Here is a 23,968-nt window from a genome sequence, read left to right as displayed (position 1 = left end):
TTAAATCAAAGAGGGAAGCTCAGCATCAGATATATTGTGCAACTATCAGAACAGTCTAAATCTCTCCAAGAGAACTCTCCAAGAGATGTTGCATGTAAATGGTCTTTGAAACTTAATTTAAAAAATGGGAATAAACAGAGGAGACTAGACAGATAGCTCAGTATCTAAGAATGTAGAGTGTTCCTGTGTTCCTACAGAATGCCTGAGTTCTGTTCTCAACAGCCTACCCCTAGCCAAGAGCTATTTAAAATTGATAGCTGTCAAGAGGAGAGTTGGTTCTCTAAGAATACTGTCCCTGTCGCCCACCCACATGCCCTGCAGTTCCAGTTGTCTCTCCCCAGATTTTCTCCCTCCATTCCTCCTCCCAGAGATGATCCCTCCTGTTCCCATTCTTGCCTGCATGGATCTGTGCTAGGTCCTCTGCGTATTTGTTATTGGTGTTAGCTTGGTGTTTTGTGAGACTCCTAACAGTGGGAGTGGGGGTGTCTCTGACTCTGTTTCTGCTCCCAGGATGTTTTTTTTTTTTTCCTATTGTGTTGCCTTGTCTAGCCTTGATATGAGGGTTTTTGTCTAGCCTTTTTGTATCTTGTATTGATGTGTTTGGTTGATATCCCTGGGAGGCCTGCTCTTTTCTGAAGGAAAAGGAGGAGGAGTAGATCTAGGTAAGAGGGAAGGTTGGGAGAGGCCAAGAAGAGTGGAAAGAGGGAAAATTGAAGTCAGGAAGTATTCAAAACAAAACAAAACAAAAAGGAATATTGTCCCTTATAGATCAACCATAATTCCATTCTGTCATTAATTTCTACACAGTCAGGTACTGATTCCAGTGAGTAATATGGTTATACATTTGATATTCTAATTTGAAATCCAATTATTAGTCCAAGGTGAGTCTCTCTCCAAGGGCTTGACTAGTGCCCTTTTCAGGAACATACTAACTTGGAAGAAAACCTGGCATGCCTAAGGTCTCTGGGGAACAAGGGATGCTTGTTGCCTTTGTCTGCCTTTGGCTGCCTACATGTATGCCTAGTCAGTCTGGGTAGATTTTATCCTCTGACAGCTCTGTCATCTTTCTTGATGTAGGTCAGAGGCATTGATATGCAGCAGGTCTCCCTAGTCATCAATTACAACCTTCCCACCAACAGGGAAAACTAGTTCCTGGTGGTTACTTTGGCTGTAAAGGTGTGGCTATTAACAAGATAACAGAAGACAAAAGGACTCCTGGAGAAACTGAGCCATTCTACAACACCTCCATTGAAGAGATGTCCCTCACTGTTGCTGACTTCATTTGAGGGGCTGTCCTGCTACCTGGCCCCAGCCAGGATTCAGTCCTTGGGGGCTGAGGAACAGCTGGAGAGGGAAGGGAAGGGAGCCAAGGGATGGACATACTGGTTTTTGTTTGTTTGTTTTTGTTTTCTTTTCTCTTTGAATAAATGTCACTTTTTGAGGCAAAAGAAAAGAAATTCAGTCATTAGCTAATTTAAAAGGATGAAGGGTAATTGAGAACATTTTGCTTCAGAGAAAAAATGCTTTAACCTTCTCATTCCACTCTTGCTTCAATACCTATGATATTGGTATATGATATTACTGGCTTAAACACATATGTAGTTCAATATTTTGCAGTGATGACAAGCATGGTTTCCAGTGTTTTTTGTTTTTATAATTTTTCTTTCTGTTACAAATCAAATCATACTTTGCAAACACACAAGGTGAATATTAGAACAGGCTTAAGATTGATAATTGTAGTTCATGGCACTTACTGACATTCGAAGCTGAGCCAAGAGGCTGCATCATGTGGAGGCCTCATTGATTTCACAAAGGCATCCCAGTAAATGCTGCAGCCCTTCTGGTTGCTCTTGAAAGCACTGCTTGCCTATATTGATTACTTCCTCTCCAATGCAGTACTAAATTGCTATTGTGGGAGCATAATGATGCTGAACATTTTGGCACAGATGACAGGGTAATGTTTAAAGACTGTGAGACCTCTTCTTGTTAGATGTACTAATAACCTCTTTAATCATTTCTGTTCAAAATACCAAAAATTCTGAAGCAGAACTAGCCTAATGATGAACTAATATATGGAGCATACCATTTAACAATTTGAAAAGAAATAATATCAATTATTTTTCCATCCATTACACTGTATGCCATTTTTTTTCTAACAATGTTTCTGATAGACCTGAAATAATTCTTGAAAAATTGTTTGTCCTATCTTCTCTTCCTAAACAATGTTGGCCAAAATGATTGTTTTTACCTTATAACATACATGATATGCTTAATGATCTTTTGAAAAATAATCAGTGTTTCAAAATTACATATGTTCTAAGTTTAAAATGAGGATCCATATGTAGGAACTGGTACTATGTAAAAGTAACTGAGGCAACTAATCTATAAACAGTATCATGCTATAAATTAATGTGGTATTTTTTGTTTGCCATTAATGTTTCATTAAAAGTCACCACTAACTCATGGAACAAAATGGTATAAATCTTAAACCCAGTATAACTGACCAGTATTTCTGAGGCAGAACTCAGATTCTCCTCCTCACATGGGAAGTACATTTTTGCCTTAACCATCTCTCAAGGTCAGTTTTATTTTGAGAGTGGCTTACTTGATGATAACTCATCCTAGCCTTGAACTCATAACCAACCCCTGAGTTAGCATTAAAATTGCTGAGTTTCACACTTATACTACTATACAGAACTGATATATATTTTTCTCTTTTTATTTATTCTCTCTGTCTTTAACATCATGTGTCTTGATCCCATTCATTTCCCCATACCTTCGCATCCACCCCCACTCCTGCACCCACCACCTCCCAAATAAAACAAAAATTAAAAGAAGAAAGGGAAAAAATAAAGTAAAATAATTTAAAAACTCATCATGGAAGCTGCAGTGTGACACAGTGAGTCACTCAGTAAATCCCTCTTGTCTGGTTTTTTTTTTTTTTTTTTTTTTTTGCTTTCAAGCATTCACTGCAGAGAGTCATTGGTCTGGTTCGAGGCCTCTGGTTTCTATCCCACTACCAATGTTGGGCCCTCACCGGGTCTCTTCTTGGATATCCTGTTGTTTTTCTGTGTTGTGGGGATCCTTCAGCTTTGGGTCTGTTGGTCAGGTTCCCTCCTGTGCTCCAGGATGGGTAAGGGTCAAAGACAGCTCTCCTGATCTTGTGACCCCATGGCCACCTCCTCTACCTGTCTCAGGTGTTGATGGGTAAGGGGTGGAGGAAGAGCATCCCTCCTCCGCCCATGTTGCCACATGTAAGATGAGTAATGGGGAAAGCTCTTTGTTCTCAACCTCAGGCCTGGGTCACCTTTACCTCCAAATACCAGGCAAGCTCTGCTGTATTGCCTAGGAGCTGGGCCCTCTTCCCTGGCAGACACACCTGGTAAGGGGGCAGGAGAGCTCTCTTGCCTGTTGCAGACACTAAGGGGCAGGGATAAAGGGGACATCTACCCACCACCCACACTGCTACATGGCAGAGGAATAGTAGGGGCAACTCTTCCACGCTTACAATTTCAGTGCCGGCTCACCCACGCCTTTGCCAACACGGTTGGCTCTATTACGTTACCCCAGTGAGATGCAGGGCCTGCTCTCTGAAATGTCGCAGTTGATGAGGCTGAGGGACAGCTCAGGACATGCCGCCAAAGGACAGATGAGAAACCGTGATAGCTCCCAAACAACTTGGGGTCTGGCTCACCCATACCTTTGACAATAGGGTTGGCTCTGTTTTGTTGCCCTGGTGAGGTTCAGTGCCTGCTCTCTGGAGTGTTGCAGTTGGAGGGGGTCATGGTTAGTTCACCTACTCTTGTTACCTCAGGGTCAGCTCTCCCACCTGCATTATGTCCTGATAGTTGGGGCACCGGAAGGGTATCTCTCCCCAGCCCATGCCTCCATGAGGCAGATGAGGGGTGGGGTTAGGTCTCCCACACTCATGATCTCAGGATAAGCTCACCTCTGCTCTTGTTAGCAGAGTTAGCTCTGCCTGCTGTGCTGCCCAAATAAAGTGCAGGGCTCGCTTTCCTGTGTTCTGCAGCTGGTCAAGGTCAGCTCCCTTGCCACCTTCGCTCACTCTAATAGTGCCCATTTGGTCCTGCAAGGTACCAGGTGAGCCTGTGTTTTCTGCTTGGAGTCCAGGAAAAACTGCCACAGACCTGCATGTGGGTCTTCTTGTCTCTCTCAGTTCACCATGGTGCTAGACGGGGACATATTTACTCATCACAAAGAGGTCATTATGGTGCCCAAGCACTCGATGCCTATGACACCAGGTGGGGCTCTTGGTTGGTGCATTTGGCTGAGTTCTTCCCACCCCAAATGCTTGGCATAGGGTAGGGATGCTGCTGGAATCCAGTCGTGGGCCACTGTATGGACCGTTACTTCAGATTTGCATCAAGAAATACACAACTGATATATTTTTAAAAATATTTTTTTAAAAGTTTTTCATACAATTATTTTACCACATTTCTTCTTCTCTAACTCCCTGTCCCCACATCCTCCCCAAGTTCCTACCAATCCATCTTCATGTTCTTTCTGTCTCTGCCTCTCTTTCAAAACAGGACCAAAATTTGAAAGCAAAACATAAAAGCAAGCAACCAAAAAAAAAAAAAAAAAAAAAAAACAATAAGGCAAGAAATATCAACACAAAACAGCGCTCCTTAAAAACAAACAAATAGCCGGGCGGTGGTGGCGCACGCCTTTAATCCCAGCACTCGGGAGGCAGAGCCAGGTGGATCTCTGTGAGTTCGAGGCCAGCCTGGGCTACCAAGTGAGTTCCAGGAAAGGCGCAAAGCTACACAGAGAAACCCTGTCTCGAAAAACCAAAAAAAAAAAAAAAAAAAAAAAAAAAAAAAAAACAAATAATACAACAACAACACAGAGTCTGTTTTGATGGCCAATTACTCCTGGACATGGGCTTCCTTGGAGTATAGTTGTTACACTCAGTGGAAGTGTACTGAGGTGAAACAGAGTTTCCCTTTAAGTTGCTTCTCGGTTACATTTGGGACTTTCACTCATTTCCCCTTCTCAGTGCTAGCATTTTGCCTGGTCTTTTTCATTTCGTCACAATTTCTAGGAGTTCATATGTGTATCAGTGGTGTTGTGTCTTGATGGCACTCTTCCATTGCAGTCATCCACTGCCTCAGGCAATTACAATGTTTTTGTTTCCGTTACCACATAAAACTATGAAGAAGTTTTATGAAGTGGAGTTTTAATAAAAAAAAAAAATTAGGACTGGTACTGAATGCTCCAAGTCCATCACATTGTTCATATGTGACTTTGTTAATTAAGATCTAATGAAAGAAAAATATTCTCTGATAAGTGCTGAATGTTGCTTTGATATATAGGTTTACTAATATGTCATTGGGAGTGTAATCACTTTTTCATTAAACTTGAGGCCATTCAATCAGATGAAACTGCCTGGTACTTAGAATATCAAGGAATCTGGAATAAAATAGTTCATGCCCCAAGGGGGAAATCTACTATAACTATTTTTCTAAAAAAAAAAAAAAAAAAAAAAAAAAAAAAACTGGTGAAAAGTTTGAGTATCCTCCATTGAAAAAATATTTAAGTTCATGGTATTTTATTGTCCATTGGCCAAATAGCAAGTATCAAGCAAGAGTTGTCTTACACTAAATACTCACTGTCTCAATTTGCAAAAGAAACTGCCAGACATTCTACAGAAAACAGAGAAAAGACGCTGAGAGACTCTAGGCTGCTAGGCTGAAGATGGATGCCCCAACGTTGCAGAGGAACTTTGGGTGACTATCTAGGTAGCCAGCTGTCTCTGTCATTCTAGATTTTTGGAAGTTTCTCAGAATGCTCTTCCTGTTTACTTAGGAAATATTATATCCCTCTGCGGTCTTTGATGTAATTGAAGACTATATAGTTATAATTATGGGTTTTCTTGGTTATGATAAGAGATAAGGTAGATATGAAAACTTAGACTTACAAATATAGGATCTTCTTTAATTTTGCCAAGTACAAATAGACTAGATATTATAACTATAATTCTTGCTTGATAACTGTTCTATTATATGTAATTTTACTATGTTAAAGTTAAACACTTTCTTTTTGATAGGACAGAAAAGGGGAGGTGCTGTGGGATGTTCTGTATGCTGTGAATGTGTGTTGATCTGATTGGTTGACAAATAAAATACTGATTGACCAGTAGCCAGGGAGGAAGTATAGGCGGGATAAGCAGACAAGGAGAATTCTGGAAAGAAGATAGCAGAGTCAGGAGATGCTAGCCTGCCTCCATGGAGCAGCATGTAATGGCACACAGGGAAAGCCACAAAACATGTGGCAACATATAGATTAACAGAAATGGGCTGAGTTTAAGTATAAGAGCTAGTCAGTAGTTAGCCTGAGCTAAAGGCCAAGCAGTTTTAATTAATATACACCTCTGTGTGTTTACTTGGGTCTGAGAAGCTTCAGAAACACAGGGCAAGGGAGCCAGATGGGAATAGCAAACATTCAGCTACAGGACTGGGATTATGTGATGCCTGGGAAGGATAGTTGGAAGAGAAGATCTCTGTGATCTGAGGGACATGGGGACACAGAGGAGTGTAAGACAAATCTTAAATGGTCTTATTAATAAAGAAGCCAGAGCAGGATATTGGGGTAAAAACTGATAGATCAGGGAAGTAGAAAGAAGTCAGCCACATTCTTACCACTAGAAATCCTCAGCCAAAGAGAGCTATTTCCTGTATACACACACCTATAGTCTTTCTGTGCCCTGCCATCTCAATCCCTCTTTCTGCTCAGCTATATCACTTCCTCTTTGTGCCCAGGTTTATCACTTCCTCTCTGTCTGTACAGATCTCCAGACCCTATGGTTAACTAGTGCTGGGAAATTAAGGGGTGTGTCACCATGCCTGGCTCTGTTTCCAGTGTGTCCTTGAACACACAGAGATCTGGATGAATCTCTGACTCCTGAATGCTAGGATTAAAAGCATGTGCTACCACTGCCTGACTTCTATGTTTAATACAGTGTCTGACTTTTTCCTCTGATCTCCATGCAAGCTATATTTATTAGAGCAGAAATAAAATATCACTACAGAGGAGGGCCAGGCTGCCACATGTGGTTTGTGACAGAGATGGGGATGAGACCAGAGTATTGGATATGTATGAGAAGAGGGAGAGGTGAAGATCTGTAGTTAGCTTATTTGCTTTCTTTGCTCCGGACCTGTTCAGTTCACATTACTTGAATTATTGGTTGCTTTTTTGGTTTTTTTTTTGTTGTTGTTGTTGTTTTCAAAATGATTATGGATGCTGTCAACTAAGTTACTAAGTAACAATGATGATGGTGAAGTGACTCAGGATTTAAATATAGGGCAATGTGTTTGTTTATACAAAGACCTGATTTGAAAGTACCTGAGTTTAGTAACTTTTGTAATTGAAGATATGCGTAGAAGAATCCTTGGGAGATCTTTTATTTACAGAGTTGGAAAAAGAAGATATGTAGCCCTGTGGGATGAGGTTCTTAATGAAATCTGTAAGTTGTGGAATTTATCTCTTATCTGAACTTGGATCTTTGAAGACAATAGCTCACAGATGGCTTTGTAGATTTCTATAAGGACTAAGTGTGCTGCTGAGAGTGCACCTGATAGAGATCCCCTAGAAAGGTGAACATACTGCCTTACATCCTGTCACATACGTTGCAGCCAAATTTAAGAGCTCTGTGAGTCTCGGTGTTCACTTGAGTCACCGATTTCTTCTGGTGGTACAGATGGAAATTAGATATATAGAAGCAGGGATGAAGTATCAGTGTCCAGATGTCTCAATATTCCTTGAATCTCAGAATCTGCAAAATTGTCATCCATTGTCTTTCTTAACTATATCCAGTATTGTGTGCCAAAATGAACATATCAAAATTCTCAACAGTATAGCATGGGATCATATATTTAAACTCCCAAATATCAATCACAATTATTTCGTTTATTTTTGTTTTCTCTCTTTAAAAAATGATGTAGCATAAATTATAGAATATTTACTCTGAGAAGATACATTGCGATCTGTTATACACCGAAAAGTAAGATATATTAGATTCATATTCTAAACTAAAGCCTAGAGAGAGGGGGATTTGAGACAGATATAAAAATATTATCTCCACATTACATCTGTGGAATAATAACACATTTTATGATTAGTGTGTTTTATCAAACTAGCAACAGATTTTAATTGCATAAAGATAATGTACATGTTGGAAAAATGTACTCAATAAATTGAAGACCTTACTAAAAATATGCATAATAAAACACCTGCTTATTTTGTCTTCCATTATACTTTATTAATTGAATATATATTTTTTCAGCGATCATTAAATTTTTCTCCATTTCTAAATGAAGAGAATGGCACAACATATGCAAAACAAATCTAGTACATTTAGAATGTCTTCAATAACATTGTCAGGAGTAATTAAACATAGGCAGTAAGATAGTCTCTGCTAATGTGACAAATTGAGCATAAATTTCTTCACTTTCAATTAGTAGAAATCCCATGGTATGCTAACTGAAGTTATCTTTAAAATTGACAATGCATTTTTATTTTAAATGCAATTTTTCTTTACAGGATATTTGTAGTATAACTAAAAATTAGATAATTTTAGTGTACTTGCTTTAGACAATTTTAAAAGTTTTCTCATATTGGCACTCATATGCTTTTATTTTATTACCTCATTTTTGCAACTTTTTGACCAAACTTACACAAAAAACATATAAATGTAGACATATGTAATTCTGAGTCTTGAAATCACAAATAATCAGCATGAATATTTACTAAATTTCTTTAATATATGTATAGTTTATTGTTGCTTGAGAATTTCTCTCCAGCTCCCACCACCAAGTCCCGCCAGTCCCAGAGCCCACTTATAAAATAAACACATAGACTCTTACATTATTTAAACTGCTTGGCCATTAGCTCAGGCCTGTTATTGTCTAGCTCTTACGCTTATATTTAGCCCATTTCTATTAATCTTTACTTTGCCACGTGGCTTGTGGCTTACCGGTACTTTACATCTTCCTTGTCCTGATGGCGGCTGGCAGTGTCTCCCTCTCAGCCTTCCACTTCCCAGAATTCTTTTCCTTGTCCCGCCTATACTTCCTGCCTAGCCAATGGCCAATCAGTGATTTATTTACTGACCAATCAGCAACACACTTGACATACAGACCATCCCACAGCACTTCCCCTTTTCTTTTCTTAAAAAGGAAGGTTTTAACTTTAACATAGTAAAATTATATATAACAAAACAACTATCAAGCAAGAATTACAGTTACAATATTAAAGAAGAGATCCTATCTATCCTATATTTGTAAGTTTAAGGTTTTATATCTAACTTATCTTTTATTATCATTAAGGAAAATTGTAAGTATCTAGTCTTTAACCACATCAAAGACCTCAGAAGGATATACTACTACCTGAGAAATGGAGAAGGATATAAGCAACTTTTAGGAGTCTTGTAGGGTAGACAGAGACAGCTGGCAGCATGGACAGTCATTCAAAGTCCTCTTGTAAAGTTGGGGCATCTGTCTTCAGCCCACAGGCCTAGAGTCTCTTATTCATTTTTCTCTGTGTCCTGTAGAATGTCTGGCAGTTTTCTCTGTAAAGCAGGAACCTGAAGGACCATTTTGTCAAGCAAAGTTCAGTGGTCACCTTTGTATGGGTCCTGCATGTCCAGTTGATCAGGCAGTCCAGGCAAGAACAGTTTCTTGCCCAAATGGCTATTTTTGTCAAGGTGAAGATAAACTCTGTATGGAGTGTCTTCGATGCCCATCCTCCTCTCTGAAGTAAATCGGTGCTGTCAGGAGCAGACATGTCTCACTGTCCAGAAAGTCTAAATTTTTAAAACATTTTAAATGCCATATTCTGTAGGTCTTTGAAGTGTTTGAAGACTACCTATCTATCTGAAATATAACTATGTATACCTAGAAGACTTAACTAACATGGCTACAAATATGATTATCATAGATGACTAATTATTAATCTATTTTTTAATTATCCATTATAATTTTAAATGAGTTACATAAACATAATGTCTCAAACAAGAATAGAAATATATATACAGTATAACAAAATTAAGTTTAAAGTTGTATCAATAAACTAAAATCTATAGCAATGTAAAACATTTTAAACAAGTTGTTATTCTTTAAAAGTAGGTTCATTAATCTACCCTTTCATCCTATCATATCTAAACTATCCCCTTTTTTTCTTTAGAAAGAGATTGTATTTATAATCAACCTGTTTTAAATAAAAATATTGGTTTTTCTCTGTCCCATATCAGAGGGCTCTTCTGATTTGGGACATAAGAATTTCTTAACCATTTTTTTTTTTTTTGAGCAATATGTCTGGGTTTAGAGGGGGAGTGAGCCAATTCCATCTCTAAAGCCAGCTTGGTATATTTGGGAATTTGGGTGTAGCTTTTTTTATTATTTCCTGTTGGAGGGGGGCGCTGTATCTTATGGGGACATAAAGAAAATTTTAGGATTATGGAGTAGTCCATGAGGGTGTATCATCTGAGCCAGTTGCCTGAAACCGTTCCGGATGTTGGATCATCTGGGCCATGGTGTCATTGGAGACCTTTCAGGGGGTCTTGGCTGATCAAACTTGATGTATATTAATCTGGAACAAATCCATAGCCTCTGGCTTTCTGTGGAAACAAAAGCAGAACCTCTTTTTTAAAGTAACATATCCTTATATCCAAATTTTGAAGTCAAGGTACCTTTAAAATTTATATTTTGGCATAATTGAACAGCTTTTATAATCAAATGTTTTTCTTTAGGTACGAATATCAAAGACAACATAATCTAGATTTTCTGTGTGATAGCCATCTTTATGTGGCTTATTATCTTTATTGTTTCTTTAAAGACTTTATTTTTAAAAACTGTTTGTTTATATAATTGTATATATTTTTTTTATCTTTTTTTAAAGTCTACGTACATTTTTATATATATTGGAAATTATTTCATCTGAATCAGTTGTATTGTGAATTTATTGTTTTAAACTGCAGCCTTTTAAGCCTGAAAAGGCGTTGTGGCTGCTGGCTCCATCCGTTTTAGTTTTTTAACATGGCGGTTCCGCCAGCTCTGGGAGCCATCAAGTCTCAGAAATAGTGGGTCTATGCTTTTATGAAAGCAGCGTGTAGCCCATAAATCTCTCTCTCTCTCTCTCTCTCTCTCTCTCTCTCTCTCTCTCTCTCTCTCTTTTAAAATAGTAGTAAAGACTAAATCTCCCATATAGCTTAATGTGTTGCTGGCATAAGTCTCATTCCCGCCATATTGTAGGTCAAGTGTATATGCCAGGAACCCGCCAGTAGCTCAAACCCATATTTTGTGGCACCTAGTTGTCCATAAGAGATATGAAGCAAGAACCTGGTTTTGGCTCTGTTTAGAATTGGTTATTAAATATTGTTAGGTTTAAGGTGGAAACTCGAGCCCCACGTTGGGCGCCATTTGTTGCTTGAGAATTTCTCTCCAGCTCCCACCACCAAGTCCCGCCAGTCCCAGAGCCCACTTATAAAATAAACACATAGACTCTTACATTATTTAAACTGCTTGGCCATTAGCTCAGGCCTGTTATTGTCTAGCTCTTACGCTTATATTTAGCCCATTTCTATTAATCTTTACTTTGCCACGTGGCTTATGGCTTACCGGTACTTTACATCTTCCTTGTCCTGATGGCGGCTGGCAATGTCTCCCTCTCAGCCTTCCACTTCCCAAAATTCTTTTCCTTGTCCCGCCTATACTTCCTGCCTAGCCAATGGCCAATCAGTGATTTATTTACTGACCAATCAGCAACACACTTGACATACAGACCATCCCACAGCAGTTTATCATATATGCTCACTAGATGCATGCTAATATAATTATCCCTTCAGAATTCTCATAAGGTTTTGGAAATGTTTTACATAATTACTTCTAATATTAATAATATGTTGACATTCTATGAATCAGCAAAAAAGTAGCAAGTATTACTTTTTTAAATTATATTGTAAAATAAAATTAAATTAAATTAAAAAATATTAAAAATTAAATATATATATATATAAAGGTTTCTTAGAGTATTGTTTGGTTTCACAAAACAAGAATGACATTTTCTTTACATAACAAAATAGGGTATGAAAATTCAGTTGCAAAGACACCAAGAACTGGATTTAAGGTTTTTTTTTATTTAAAACTGTATAATACATTTCATGATTTCCTTTAAAATTGGAATTGTGGATCTAATACAAGAAAATAAATGTGTGTCATAAGTGATAAGAAATATATTAAAACTTGGAAATTGGTAAGCTTGTAACTGAATGGCAGTCACTGTTTTGAATGAAATTTAAATGAACCTATTTTTGAACACAATAGTGATCTTCAAAAATCTACTCCTTTCTTAAATTTTTAAGAAATTATGATATAGAAATATATTTTTCACTATATAAGATTTACAGAATCAGATTTAATAGTTTAATAAAATCATCGTTCACTTTAAGAAGAATGCTTTGAACTATATGGAGCGATCATAAGGATAACAAAATAGATCATGCTACATGAACAGAGAAATTAAAACATTAATTTTTGCTCATATTTATTATACTGCATGTGTATGGTCAATTGAACTTAAAATTTGTAATCAGATTGCACATCTATTCTTGTACTAAAATTTATCAATAATACAATAATTGAGAAATTGTAGCAGCAGACAACTATAGAATGAAGAGAATCTCATTTTGACAATGAAATAATAAGAACATTAATAATAATGACAATGGTTTAAATATAATAAAACATGCCGTCATTATATACAGCACAGTAAAAAACATTCTGTAAGACTGGAACACAATTTGAAGTTACTATAACAAACTTATGATGATTCTGCTGCATGAAAAGTATATTATTCTTTCAGATCTCATTGTAAGTTACAAAACAGACTAGAATGTAACTATGTGTTTTCTTCATCAGCACTATATATAAAATTACTGATTTCTAATGTCAAAAACTAAATGAATAAGAATAGCAAGATAAATTACTATTAATCCAATGAAAGATACATGTTATGTAATAAGAGTGTATATAATTTGTAGATTATTTAAAAATGCTAAATTTTTATCGACTTATAATTATCCATTAATTATACTAATTATAATTTATTTTCCAAATATCAGAAAACAAAGTAAATGAATTGGAAAAATTGCTCTCAAAGTGTGGTTTTCTTACTATTTCTTTCCCGTTTGTATGGTCCAAAGATCATAATTTCATTTATTAAAAAAGTTGAATGTCACTTTACTATTTTGCTCCTGATCACTCTTTTATGTTGATGAATTTTCATGAGACTTCCATAGTGGTTGCTTTAATGCAAGGCAAGCACAGAGCAATGAGCTTTTTTTATTAAGCAATATATAAATGGCTTTTTGAAAGCATGTAAAAGACACCAATATCCTAATTCTATGTTAGGACAACCATTTTTATGTTACAAAATATTATTAATGTTTGTATACATTTGAATGTCTTATTTTTTCTTAAAATCAAATAATAAGTCCATGTTGAATGAAGGTTATTTTTGTTTAATTCCTTTAATTATGTATGTTTTCCTACTAAGGTTTTTTTTTTTTTTCAAATTCAGAAATAATGGGTACGTGTGTGTGTGTGTGTGTGTGTGTGTGTGTGTGTGTGTGCGCACATGTACCTCTCTATTGAAGTAAGAAGTGAATCTTTTGTACTTTGGATGTCACTCTTGTTTTTTGAGACAGGGACTCTTCTTACTGTGATATGTTTTCCTGTTCAGCTTTGCTGAATCTCCTCTGCGGTCTACCTCCATCTTTTCACCACTGGAATTCACACCAAGTAATGATTTTTGTTGGGTAGTTTATGTTGGTTCTGGGCGTTGAACTCAGATCCTCAGGCTGTGTTGCAGCCTCTGCAAGAATTTGTTTTTGTTTTGTTTCGTTTCTTTCCCTCTTTTTGTTAAGAATAAAATCATTGCAAACAAATGAATTAATTCATTCTAAGAGAGATTTATGATGAAATGCTATCATCACATCAGAATTAATTGCAGAATAGTAATACATAAAGCTCAATTATAAAATGGTGTGCATGCACAAAATCAGGAAATCAGTAGCATACACTTCTTTCAAGTTTGTATGAATACATGTTTAAATGACTAAAACCTGCCCTTTCTCAGGGTCCTTATGACTAGAATTCAAATAAATGTCTTTGGATCCTGAACAGGATTGATATGCCACAGCTCAATAAGTTTTCACCTCTGTGTCATTTGAAGCCACATCATTTTTACTCAAGGAATACCCTGGGGACTTTGTCATACATCAATTTTACTCAAGTGATTCCTTGGGGAATTTGTTATACAGTCGATTCTGAACAGATTCACAGAAGCCTGAAAATTTCAGGATTGTAATTCATTTACCTACATGAAGAAATATTTTATTAGTTAGAAGAGGAATAGATCAGCATAAGATGTATTTAATAAAAAATGTCATTTTTTTAAAAAACTATGAAGAAACATTTTATTTGGGACATTATAATTGTATACATCAATTAATTAATCAATTTAAAAAAATTTGCTAATACATTTACTTTGCTAGTGGGAAATTATTAAAAGAGTTCAGACCCATATTATTAGAAGAGTTAGAAGGATAAATAATGAAATTATTCAATTAAGAGATGTCAAGAATTTAATAATGGACATGCTTCAGGAAGCGCAGAATATTATGTTAAATTGTATATTTACTTATATAATCTATTTTCCATCAATTTATTTTTAAAACATGTTTAACTTTTGAATGTGCCATACACATTGACAGTTTTGTATTGGGTGTTGCTAGGGTGTTTTGAATACAATGTTCTCTTAGTCTGGGATATTTGAATATTGGCTCCAGTTAGTAGAGCTGTTTGAATAGATTTAAAATGGGTGGTCTTACTGCAGGTAGTATATCACTTTAAAAGAATTTTGATAGTTTAAAGACTCATGCCACTTTCAAGTTTCTTTTCTTTTCATCCTACTTGTTATTTAAGATGTGAACTCTCAGTCTGCTGTTCCAGCTCCCAGTCTACTGCTTTCCCATGATGGTGAGCAACTTTTAACCTATGGGACCACAAAATCAAATAAATCATTCTTTTTATAAGTTGCCTTGGTCATAGGATTTTATCACACAATAGAAAAGTAAATAATATAGTTATTAATTCCATCCCCATCTTCAAAATATTCTTTTAAAAAATCTAGGTTTAGGATTCCACATGATATTGAGCTTTTAATTCTGAATTCATTATTCTGAGAAGACAGAATATTCTTTTCTGGTTTTAGATTATACTATTCAGGAAATTATTTTCTTGCATGATAAAATCACTGCAACTGCATTATCATATTACCTTACTGTCCTGTGTATAGGTGTATTATTTCATGCCATTTAACATTTAATGGAGATGTTCCATCATAAATCTTTGCTGAATAAAATGTATTTTTTTTGTATTTTTCAGTAAATTTCCCCTCAAGAGTATTAATTTTTTTTGATAATAGGTAAAATAACCATACATCTTAATTTGGAGGTTAACTATTCTAATAACACTTTCTGTAGCAACATTACTTCAGGCATGATAATATAAAAAATAAACAAATAATTTTTTATTAACTTACATCTAAAATATTTTTAATTTGGCACTATTTTAACTAAAGCAAACTGAGAAGCAATAATACTTCCTTTTAAGATTTAATTTTAAATTGGTGTTTGTGTGTGTGTGTGTGTGTGTGTGTGTGTGTGTGTGTGTGTGTGTGAATGCAAATTCCTGTGGATGTCAGAGTCTTTGTTTCCCTGGGTACTTGTGTTAAAGGTATGGTGATACTTTATTTGTATTAAAATGTTATTTGTATGTTAATAAATAAAGTTGCCTGGGGGACAGAGCTATTAGCAAGCCATAGGAAAGCAGGGCAGTGGTGGCGTATGCTTGTAATCCTAGCACTTGGTAGGCAGAGCTGGCTAAGTCTCTGTGTGTTCAGAGATACAGCCATTATTGGATACACATGCCTTTAATCTCAATACCAAGCATGGAAAACCTGGAGGCCTATACAGACAGGCCGAGATGAGGCGGTCATGTGTTTGGGTTTACAACCAATGAGAAGGCAGAACAGGAACACTATATAAAGGCTTTAACACAGGGGTAGTTCTGGTTCGGAGAGGTAGGACCACTGCAGGAGGAAGGGTAAGGTTTTAGCTCTTAGCTCTGACCTCTTGGCTTTCTTCTTTGCATTGGTTCTGTGTTTCTTATTTAATAAGAAGGTTGGTTGCATCTACATAAAGGTAGTTGTGAGCCAACAGATGTGAATACTTCAAAACAAACCCAGAACTCGTTGTGTGTTTTTTAAGCACTGAGACATCTCTCTAGACTCACTTTTTCTAATAACCTAATGTTTATATTCTTGCAAAAGCATATTATCTACCCCTGTGTTTTTGTAAACAGTCAAAGTTGAAACAGGTTTTAAGCAATGATGTGTGCTAACTTGGAGTAACAGGTACAGGAAATGCCCTCCCTGCTCTATTTTTATCCTCCTATCTTTTAAAATAGTTTTGTGAGATTAAATTTTTTACAGTAGTACAAAAGAAACAGTAGTTTCCTTTAATTTTTATAAATTTTATTATTAGAAGCTTATGAACAAATAAAACCATCACACTCCAAAATTCCATGTTGATAAGATATTTTAATTTTTATTTATGTACAGCAGCCTACATTCTTCACCAAGTAAATCCTCATCTCTGAAAACCACGGATGCTTAAGTTGCTGGCTGCCCTATCTCACTGTCAGAGACAGCTGTAGAGTAAATCAAGCATCAAATAGAGTGTAATTCACCGACCTTTGCTCTGTCGTGCCTTTTACTGCAAGGTTATATAGATGTCATAGAATTACTTGATTAACATTCTTTTAGGGTGAGTAATACTTCTGTGCGAACTCATGGAGCTGAACTGAATCAATGAAAGTTTGGTTGGTATGGAAATGAACTTTATTGAACCCTACAGAGCAGGGAGCATGACAGAAATCAGGAAAAAGTGAGTCAGAAAGAGTGGTTATTTCTTGTTTCCTACTTTGCTTTGAGTAATTTTGCTTGGGGACAAATTCATAATGTCTTTTTTTTTTTTCATTGTAAAATAGTTTTTACCTCTGTGGCATGAGCTAGCTATGATAGAAATAATGCACTAAAGTATCGTGCAATTTTAGATTATCAATCTTAGAGCTCAAGAAGGCCAAGAATTGGTCAGGAACATTTAAATTTCTTTCTAATCAAACTTGCTTCCCTTAATCTCTCTTGTCAACTTTTTTTTCTATGTATTGACTTCACCTTCCTTCACTTCCCACCAGGTTTCTTAAAAGGCTGTTTAAAGTTGACAATAAAGAACAAAACATATTGCTCCAATTTAATGGTTCCAGAAAAAGACTTCCATGACTTTCAGTATTATAACTAGCAACAAATGAGGAGTTCACACATCTCCCCAAAACCTATGTTTTTGATGATTTTTTTTTCCCATTCAACTATCACCGGTAAGTCAAAGTTACCACAGGCAGTTTAGTACCTCAAAAACAATATCTGCTTTTTCTTGAATTTTTACATGTTCTGTTTCATGTCTGGACCTGGCAACTGCATTTTGCTCCAAGGAGGGGAGGATGTTGGTATTCCACTGAGAAAGATCTCCACAAACTCCTATTTACCAGAGACTACAATCATTTTTGTAAGTAAATCAATATCTGTATTTAATATATTAAAATGACTACTTAATGTAGTTTTCTCCAATGTTATATGGTTCACACTGTAGAATAGTTTTCCCAATAACTTGTATGGAGACGGCCTGTTCCCAGTATGGATATTTTCCTTTAATAACCCATGTCATCTTGGAACATCACTGTTTATACACACAGAGGTCCTCTTTTCAAATCTTTTGCATTTGTAACCATATATATTAATTATCATAAAAGTTAGCAGCTGGGCAGTGGTGGTGCATGCCTTAGTCCCAGCACTCAGGAGGCGGAGGCAGGTGGATCTCTGTGAGTTCAAGGCCAGCCTAGGATACAGAGTGAGTTCCAGGAAAGGTGCAAAGCTGCACAGAGAAACCCTGTCTTGAACCCCCCCAAAACAACAACAACAACAACAACAACAACAAAACAAGAGTTAGAATTGTTTTCCCATATGTTTTTATATCTATAGCTTTGTTTCACTCGCCTGTATCAATGTTTCTGTTTCTTTGCTCTATCTTTCTTGCTCTATTCCCACTTAAACCATTAATCCCCTGTATTTTCCACTGTAATTTCATATCAATGACCTTCTATGTGGAGATATTTTATCTGTGTCCCCCAATCAAATTTATCTGAGGATCAGAGGAAAAAGCCAGCCACTGTAGAAGACATAGAGACTGGAGAGTGGTAGCACATGCCTTTAATCCTATCGCTAGGGAGGCACAGATCCATCTTGATCTTTATGATTTCAAGGCTACACTGGGAACAAAGCCAGATGTGGTGGTACACGCCTTAAACTCCAACACTAGTTAACCATAAAAGTCTGGAGGTCTGTACAGACAGACAGGAAGTGACAGAGCTTGCCAGGAAGAGGAAGTGAAGTAGCTGGGTGGAGAGGAAGTGAGATGGCAGAACAGAAAGGCATATAGGAGTGGATATACAGGAAGCAGTTCTCTTTGGCAGAGGATCTCCAAGGAGGTAAGAACCTGGCTGGCTCTTTTTTGCTTTTCTGATCTCTCAGCTTTTCATACCAATGTCTGGTTCTGGGTTTTTTATTTAATAAGACCTTTTAAGATTTATGTTATACTGTTATAAGAAGGAGAGGGTCAAGTTGGAGGGGAGGAGTAAAGAATTCTTTGATCAAAACACATTGCATACATGTATGAATCTTCAAAACAACAAATAAAATATTTTCAAGAAAAAAGTTTGAAAGTCCCATTACCTATAACTGGTGATAGGGCTTTGTGGGTTTATTAATTATTATATTCCAAGTATTATATGTATACATTAAAATACCAGATGAATTATAAATATGTACCTATAAGGGTACATACAAACATAAACTGTAACTGTGTGAACTGATCTATGTGATAGTTACACTAATTATTGCAATCACCCACAATGCATTGTCCATAAAATCAAATGTAGTATACCTTAAATTTATGCAATTTCACCTCTCATTTATATTTTTATATATTTATACAGTTAATTTATAGTCAGTGTTTTAAATAATCATCTCATAAAAGTGATAGTTGTTCATTTAAAAATCTATTGTGCCATCTTTAACTGTATTTAATATAATAAATTAATGTGTATCTTTTCTGTGTATAAGCAATTACAGTATTCTTTATAAGACCTGACATAAAATTATGAATAACATCCAAGTATTTTCTAGTTATAGCATGGATAAAGGGTTTTGGAAACTAAAATCAATGATGGTTGTTTTTATTTTTGTTCCTCAGAGGACTGGCCTGCTAACAGGAGAGCCACAATTTGAAACAATAGTAGCTTACTTAACGAACTCCACATAATTCATCAGCACATTCTTATCTTGACAGTGAAATCCTGTTCACAAAAACATTTATAAGATTATATTTTTTTCAAGAGTTGTTATGGGAGATGTTAAAAATATCTATTTACCTATTTATCATCATCCATGCATCTATGTGTGTCTGTAGGTTTTGTGCAAGCTCAGCTGTACTTATGCTTGTGTGTGTGTGTGTGTGTGTGTGTGTGTGTGTGTGTGTGTGTATGTGGTCAAAAAACTTTAATTGACATTCTTCACATCCCATCTACCACATTATTTTTTGACATAGTGTCTCCCACTGGACTGCTGTCTCCAACTTGTCTATGCTGATTGACCTCTAACCCAAAGTATCCACTTGTCTTTACCCTCTCAGCATTTAGATTACTAAAGCACACCACCAGAGCTGGTTTTCCTTTGTTGTTGATGGTGGGAGTGGTTTCATTGTGTTCAGTAAATAAAACTCAGGTCTTCAATGTTTCAAGACAAGCATTCATATATTTTTGAAAAAGAAGTAACTTTTTATGTAAGTGAATCCAAAATGGGAATAAGGTAACTCTAATAAAGTTAAATCCAGTTTTATTTTAGCAAAGGCTTTTTAGCTAAAATTAATTTGTTTGGACCAATGTCAAAGTAAAAGTTTTTGTAATTCTGTTCTAAAACTTGAAACAATTTATCATCAACAATAATTATTAAAACATGTATTCAGTGGTCTGTTTTCATTCTAAATTAGAATTACAGCGAATTGTTTACTTTTTATATTAGTTTACTTTTAGAAAAACTGACACAGAATTACATTCTCATGTCGTCCACCGCAAAATATAATTTAGTATAAATAGCATCTGCAATATATTGATTGAAAATTTTATAATATTTAATTAGTTTTTGTACTGTACAAAAATTATTTATTTTATTGATCTAATTAGAATAATTACATAGATTTGACACAGTTAAGTCATTCTGAAAATTCCAACAATCCTTTTTGATAATACATTCATATTTTCAAAGATGTTCATTTTCCCATTACTGTCTTAGTTCATCTGCCTAGTTAATTCATAAAGCCATCATTCTCTCTGCCTGTTTGTTTACTCTTGCACTTGACTTTCTAACTCTTTCTTTCTTCAGCGTGTATTATCAATCTACTTCCCTTTTCATTAAGAAAAATAAACATTTTCAATGCTAAATCTGTGCAATGATATCAGAAAATGGAGAGCGATGAAAATAATTCACATGTTGGATGTTTTGGGATAGGGATAGTTTCAGTATAGATTGCTTGAAAGATATAAGCAAAACAAGTTTTAAATCTCACCAACCTAGTCTTTAAAATGAGATTATTTGTTTTTATTTTTGTTTGTAGTTTCTCTTAAAAATCAAGAGTAACTTGGAAAAGATGAAGAGACAACGATCTAGACAACACCAAGCAAGTGATATGCAGGCAAGGTAACCCAGGATTCTTGATGGCAATCCCCTAAAAAGAAATAACCACAACTTAAATATTTGCTTAATGTTACTATACAGCTAAAGTGTTTGTTATAAAGTGGTAAATTGTCTGCTCTATTAACTTGATTATTACATGTATTTTTATTTAAGATTAAAAATTATTAGCATTAATTCAGAGAAAATTAGTGAATGGGTAATGGAACATGCTATTACAAATTAGGCAAGTATTTGGAAGGTTTTAAACTATTTCATTTAGTTATGTTTCTGGTAGAATTGTACAGTTTAAATTTCTTGAATTATTCTGTTGCTTTGTTTTGCTCACATTAAAAATAGAAATAAAAAGATAAATTTGTGGAGATATTAATATATTAACAATATTTTATATATATCTTATAGCAAAATATGCCAATAAAATAATAGTCGATTACATATTTTTATATATAAACATTGTAAAATATATTTCCTACTATTTATTTACTGTTTACTTTGTAATTGGCAAGGGAATTTATAAGTCATTTAACAATAAATGATCTCTTACAATTTTACCAGCACACATCTAGAATTCTTTATTTTCCCTGCAATTGGAACTGTAGCATGACCACAAAGTAATGCAAATAATTATTTCTTTGTTTTTACTTGCAAATACTTCTGGTTCATATTTATGACCGAAATATTACTAGTATTACAAATTAATAACCAATTTATGTTATATTATACATCAAACATTAAATAAGTTGTGCCAGCTCTTGAAAAGATTTATAAAGTAAATAAGATTTGGATTTTTAATTCTACGAAGCTATGGGAAAAGAAGATGCAGGTATTTCCAGGGAAAAATACTAATTTATTGTCAATGGCTAGTTGAGATTCAAATATTGCTGATATTTAATAAATTTATATCATAATAAGTAGTAACTGTATTTCAAATGGGAGCAGACAAAAGGAACTGAGCATTCTCTCCAATTTTTACTATATTTAAAGATGAATTAAAGAACAACAAAAACAGATATAGGCATAAAATAGATACTAGAATAGCAATTAGAGATATTTTTCTACATTATTTTTGTACATACTTCAGTTTTCACATTTCATTGCACTGTTCTAATGGTTAATACTAATTATCATTGTGACATCACCTATAATTGCATAAGAGACAGACCACTGAGGATGCATATCAAGTTTTATTTAGATTCGGTTGATTTAGAAGAACCATGCTACACATGTTCAGTCAATATTAGTCTTACAGTGTTGAAGACGGCCAAGTTAGCTCAGCTCCATCAGTCACCATCTTCTGCTAGCCAACTACAAATACAGTGGGAAGAGATACCAGAAGCCACAACTGATAGGACTTATCATGGATTGCTGCATCCTCAAAATGCAAGCCAAAATGAGTGTTTCCTCCATTGATTTTCTTCTGTCAGGGTCTATTATTCAAGGAGCGGGAACAGCAACTGAGAAAATTCCATTTGCTTTCAATCTCTCTCATGAACATTGAAGCAAAAATACTCAATAAAACACTGACAAACTGAATCCAAGAACACATCAAAAAAAAAAAAATCCTCCAACTTTATCAAGTAGGCTTCATCCCAGAGATGCTGGCATGGTTCAACATACAAAAATCTGTCAATGAAATCCATCATATCAACAAACTGAAAGAAAAAAAAAAAACACATGATCATCTCATTAGATGCTAAAAAAAGCCTTCAACAAAATCCAACAACTCTAAATAATAAAAATCCTGGAGAGATCATGAATACAAGGGACATACCTAAACATAATAAAGGCAATTTACAGCAAGCCAACAGCCAATATCAAATTAAATGGAGAGAAACTCAAAGCAATTCCACTAAAATCAGGAACAAGACAAGGCTGTCCACTCTCCCCGTACATACTCAGCATAGTACTTGAAGTTCTAGCCAGAGCAATAGGACAACATAAAGAGATCAAGGAGATACAAATAGGAAAGGAAGAAGTCAAACTTTCACTATTTGCAGATGACATGATAGTATACATCAGTGACCCCAAAAATTCAACCAAGGGAATTCATACAGCTTATAAACACCTTCAGTAATGTAGCAGGATACAATATTAACTCAAAAAAAAATCAGCATCCTCTATATATAAATGACAAACGGGCTGAAAAAGAAATCAGAGAAACATCACCATTTACAATAGCCACAAATGATATAAAATACCTTTGGGTAACTCTAACTAAGCAATTGAAGGACCTGTATGAAAAGAACTTTAAGTCTCTGAAGAAAGAAATTAAAGAAGATGTCAGAAAATGGAAAGATTTCCCATGCTCATGGATAGGTAGGATTAACATAGTAAAAATGGCAATTTTGCCAAAAACAATCTACAGATTTAATGTAATCCCCATCAAAATCCCAACACATTTTTTCACAGACCTGGAAAGAACAATACTCAACTTCATATGGAAAAACAAAAAAAACTAGGATAGCCAAAAGAATCCTGTACAATAAAACAACCTCTGGAGGCATCACAATCCCTGACCTCAAGCTCTACTATAGAGCTACAGTAATAAAAACAGCTGGGTACTGGCATTAAAAACTGACATGTGGACCAATGGAATGGAACTGAAGACCCTGACATTAATCCAAACACCTATAAACATATGATTTTTTGACAAAGAAGTCAAAGCTATACAATGGAAAAAGGAAAGCCTCTTGAACAAATGGTGCTGGCATAACTGGATGTCAACATGTAGAAGACTGCAAATAGATACATATCTGTCACCATGCACAAAACTTAAGTCCAAGTGGATCAAAGACCTCAACACAAATCCAGTTACTCTGAACCTGACAGAAGAGTAAGTAGGAAGTAGTCTTGAACGCATTGGCACCTGAGATCATTTCCTAAATATAATACCAGTAGCACAGACATTAAGAGAAACAATTAATAAATGGGACCTCTTAAAACTGAGAAGCTTTTGTAGGGCGAAGAACTATTTTCTGTAGATGAGCAGTCTTATTAAAATAAGAAACACAGTGCCAATTGCAGA

General features: G+C 35.4%; 1 non-coding gene across 1 annotated transcript; it reads left to right on the top strand.

Annotated features, from left to right (window-relative positions):
• Positions 1-874: 874 nt before the first annotated feature.
• LOC131923027 (small nucleolar RNA SNORA67) lies at positions 875-1,016 on the top strand. Its single transcript, XR_009382481.1, has one exon. It is a non-coding gene; the product is annotated as a small nucleolar RNA SNORA67 (small nucleolar RNA).
• Positions 1,017-23,968: the final 22,952 nt, after the last annotated feature.

This window comes from Peromyscus eremicus, chromosome 12 (assembly GCF_949786415.1).
Source record: "Peromyscus eremicus chromosome 12, PerEre_H2_v1, whole genome shotgun sequence".
Taxonomy (NCBI): domain Eukaryota; kingdom Metazoa; phylum Chordata; class Mammalia; order Rodentia; family Cricetidae; genus Peromyscus; species Peromyscus eremicus.
This window is presented reverse-complemented; position numbering and strand designations above follow the sequence as displayed.